Source organism: Psammomys obesus, unplaced genomic scaffold (genome assembly GCF_907164565.1).
Source record: "Psammomys obesus unplaced genomic scaffold, mPsaObe1.curated_primary_1811, whole genome shotgun sequence".
Classification (NCBI taxonomy): domain Eukaryota; kingdom Metazoa; phylum Chordata; class Mammalia; order Rodentia; family Muridae; genus Psammomys; species Psammomys obesus.
In genome coordinates this window covers 432,397-436,862 of record NW_026596381.1, presented here as the reverse complement: position 1 = coordinate 436,862, position 4,466 = coordinate 432,397, and positions in this window count along the sequence as shown.

The following is a 4,466-nucleotide window of genomic DNA, read 5'->3' as shown; positions in this document are numbered from 1 at the left end:
ACACACACACACACACACACACACACACACACACACACACACACACTCAGGGCATCATGACCCATAGGATGAGAGCTGCTGCTTTAGGCCATCAAATTTCTAGGCCTTTTCTTTTTGGCTTCGTTTTTTTTTTCTTTCTTTTTCTTCTTCTAATAGTCAAGCGTTCCTTTCTCAGCTCCTGGGGGAAAGCATAAAAGTAACTTTTATTCATCCGATGTAATTGTCATCTCCGAGACTTGCTGCTGAATAGGTCATCCTTTCTACTTCTTTCTGAAGTCTTAGTGGCTTGTTCAACTCAACAGTTCTAGCTCAAACTCCTCTCCAATCTAACTAATTCAAATTGATTTCTCTCAGCTTCTGACTGAATTTCTCTGCTTGGACTCAAACTTCTCTAGTAATCTGTTCTAATCTTGTGGCTCATTCTCTGGCTTGTTCTGTTTTTAACTGTCTCTAGCTTGTTCTCTCTGAAACCTGTGTCCTAAAACTGTCCTGGTAGAAACTGCCTCTGAACTCCACAAGCTGAACTGACACCACACTCAGTCACTTTTTCTCCCTGCACTATTCTATTTATCTATCTATGTATCTATGTATCTATGTATCTATCTATCTATCTATCTATTTATTTTTATTTTGTTACATTTTATTAACTTTCTATCCCTGCTGTATCCTGCTCCCTCTTTCCCTCCCAATCCCACCCGTTCTCCCTCCTCTCCTCCCTGCCCCTTTCCAAGTCCACTGATAGGGGAGGACCTCCTCCCCTTTTATCTGACCCTGTTGATGTGTTTTGTGCATCTGTTGGAATGTATGTTTTACTCTGTTTGTAGTTTCTACACACCCTATTTAGTTTGTATTTTGTTATCTTTCATGGGAATCATCCTGGTTGGTTTTCTTTGCTTGATTTTATGTTTGGAAGGAAAGTCGACATACTTAACAAATATGATTTGAAACTGTGGCTCAAGAATTACTTGCAGAAGACACTGACAGTTCTTTAATTCTCTATAGACTCTTTTTCTTCTCTGTTCTCATGAGGGTTGGCCGTATCTTATCTTGACTAATTCTGTCACATCTCTGATTCATCACTTTGTCTGCCCCTCATAAGACATTACTTTCAAACATGGCTGCTTCCTTCTATAAACTAAATCCTACCTACATTGTTTGGGATTAAAGATGTGTACTAAGGTCGTGTCTGTATTCCAGCTAGATCATACCATAATGCATGGCATCCTACATTCCAGCTGGATCACATACACCTAGAAGGTCTTTGTATGTGATCCCTTGCCAGAGCAGCTATGTCACTAGATTAACATTCCTCTACAAGAGACTGGTGGACTAGGAACCAGAACATCTTGAAACTAGTCCTAATGTCTCTTACTGAGCTTTCGTTTTGGAGATTTCAGTCTCCTTATCGCTACAAAGGCAAATATACTAAGATTCTCAGGGTCCTCAAAGCTCTTGAAATCTAGAATTTTATAACAATAAAACCAACACAACACACACACACACACACACACACACACACACAATTTCAAGAACAGCGTAAGCATCACCTTGTCAAACGTACTCTCTCTGACCACCTTAGCTGTTTAGAGTGATCCTGATTGAACTGGAGTACAACAACATGGGTCATTTATTTACCCTTAATCACACCCTCCACAATATTTCTTGGATGAATTTTTGATGCTCTTTTCTACTTTGAGCATTAAGATTTATTTTATTTCCTAGCTTGAGTATAATCTCCTTGATGATAATGTCTTTTAATTCTCCATTGCCTTCTTTGGGTCCCAGAATGAACATCAGCCAGAAGATTTGTTTTCAGGCATAAAATCACTTATAAAGCAACATTTATCTCTCACTAAAAGAAAGTAGTGTCACTGAAGATAAATGGCTTTGCCAATTAGTTATAAGTGCCATAAAAGAAAGTTATTAGACAGCAATCTCAGGTATCAAGAGTTCCTACTAAACAAGAAACTTAATTAGGGCTTCAGTTGAATGAGACCCAAGGACAAAAGGCTAGGAAAGAGAAGAAAGCCCCAGGTGTGCATATGTGTGTGTGTGGCGGGGACATTTATTAGAAATCTTGTCCTCACCAGCCAGAGAATCAGGTCTTAGTCTGTTGTGACAGTAAAGTCTGAAGACTTTTTATTTATACACTATTTATTTACTTGCATAAATATACTTGAATAGAAGTATAAAGAAATCCATAGGGCTCTTGTATTTCCTAAAGGTATCATGGAAACATATCTTTAGAAGGTCTATAACCAGAACAGGGAAGTTTGGTTATGCTTGAAGAATTCATTTTTTTTCCCTATTCACCTTGTGAGCTCATGTTGTTTTAGGTTTTCATGGTAACATTAGGTCACTTAGGAAGCTAGTCTTGGGTTAACAAGACATCTGAAAAGGTCGGTTGCTTGCTCACTAATCTAACTACTTGAGTTCAGTCTCCAGATCCCATAAGGTGACAATAAATAACTGAATCCTGGGAGTTTTCTTCTGTCCTTCACATATGTGTCATGACATCTATGTATCTGCACACACACACACACACACACACACACACACACACACACACATTTGAAAAAAAGGCTACTTTTAACCTTCTTCTGATACAATCCCCTTATACCCAGAAGGTCAGCCACATTGGACTCACTGTTCTCAGGACATACGCCACAATTTATCTTATTCTCAAGAATGATCAATTATGTCTTCTCTATTGGCTAACAACTTTTAGCCCATATCGTACTCATCATGTGTTTTTAATTCCAGCCACCAAGCCCTATGCCCTAAAGAATATTCCTTCTTCCTCATATTTGGAGACTTTTCCTTGGGTCCTGGACTCACCTAACTTTATTCTTGACACTTTTTTCATAACACTTAATACTGTTGACTTTTAGTCCTTACTATATTTCCTGCTTTGATTAGCCTGCAAGTTTCCCAAAAGATTCCTCTGTTACATTAAACTCCATTTTTTTTTATGTTTTTGTGATAGAAAGTTCTTAAATAATACACAGCAAGCCAGATGATTAGAATGAATGATGGGCATAACAAATGATTGATTCCAGAACATTTCAGTGAAGCTTCTTTCTTGGTTTACTTTAAGATAAAGAATGTAGTGAGCTTGTTGATGATCCTCTAGTCCTCCTCTTCATCCTCTGTCCAACACTAGTCACCAATTCCCTTTTATCCAGGCAGCATAAAAAAGGAAGTTGTTTTACACTAGGAAATCTTAGATCTGCTTTTGAGGCTTTATGCAATTAGCTATCATGTGCTTTTGTGTAGGATAAACCCTGTGCCATGTCATTGGTATACGAAATTAAGGATGTAGAAGCTTGAGTACAAAAACTGCCTTTTGATTGTACCAGAGCATTTTTAGTCTTTGCCAATTAGTTGACCATGATATCCCACAGGTTATCAATTTACTTGTAAATTTGATGTAGGATTGTCACAACTTTGAGGTCAGACTGGGCTTTGTTACAAAAAAGCAAGACAACTTAAGAGTTTTGGAACAGGCTAGGAAGAGAAGAAAAGACATATATTCTGAGATAGCAGAAAGGGATTGAGGGGGAATAGTAGTGTACACATGATATAAAGGTAGGATTCTGGGGTGGGGGTGTGGAAATATTTAAGCCAGCCAGAATGGGGATGGGAGGATTGAATCCATAAGGGAGTGGGGTTAACTAAACCAAAAAAAAGTATGCAGAGGTACCCTGTTTTTGTTGTTGTTGTTGTTTGTTTTTTAATAAAATCTCATGTGTTCGACTTGACCCATAAAGACTCAGGGGCCAGCTGCTAGGGTGAAAGCCTACTAGCTCAGAGAGGCAGAGAAGGCACCCAGTTGACCTTCCTCCCCAGCTGATGTCCAAAAGAAAAAAAAAAAAGAAAACCTCGTTCCCCACACAGTCTCAAAATGCCCTCAAAACTGAATGTCCCTCCCTTCTACTTCCTGTTAATCCTCCTGACTTCCTATAACTCCTGTTTTTTCCCCCTATTTTCACTCTCTATTAACTGGTTTCTTGATCCACCTCTTGACCTAGGGCTGCATACTTTCACCCACAGCTTTAGGCCTAGCTTTGTAGAGTGCCTGAAGCTTTGGTCTGCTTTCATTCTTTTTCAAAAGAGACCAGACCTCTTGTCTGGCTAGCCTGACTTTTTCCTGCCTTTAACCTGGTCCTTCTCTGGTTGTAAGCATGAATTCTAATTGCCTTAAGTTAGTCTTAAAACACCACAACTAGAAACCCTTTTTTGCCAGTAAACAACATAATCTTGGGGTTCACTATGTGATCAAATATCCTGCAACAATACCCTTAATGACTGGATAGAGCTGTTCTCAAAAGTCATAGGTTATTAATGAAAAATCCCAGTGCTAAATGTGTGATACCATCCTATGACTTGTTGGTCAAATAGGTCACAAGGGCTCCCCAAACAACATAGGCTATTGCTATTGGTTTTGGTTGCCCATAGGAACTAGA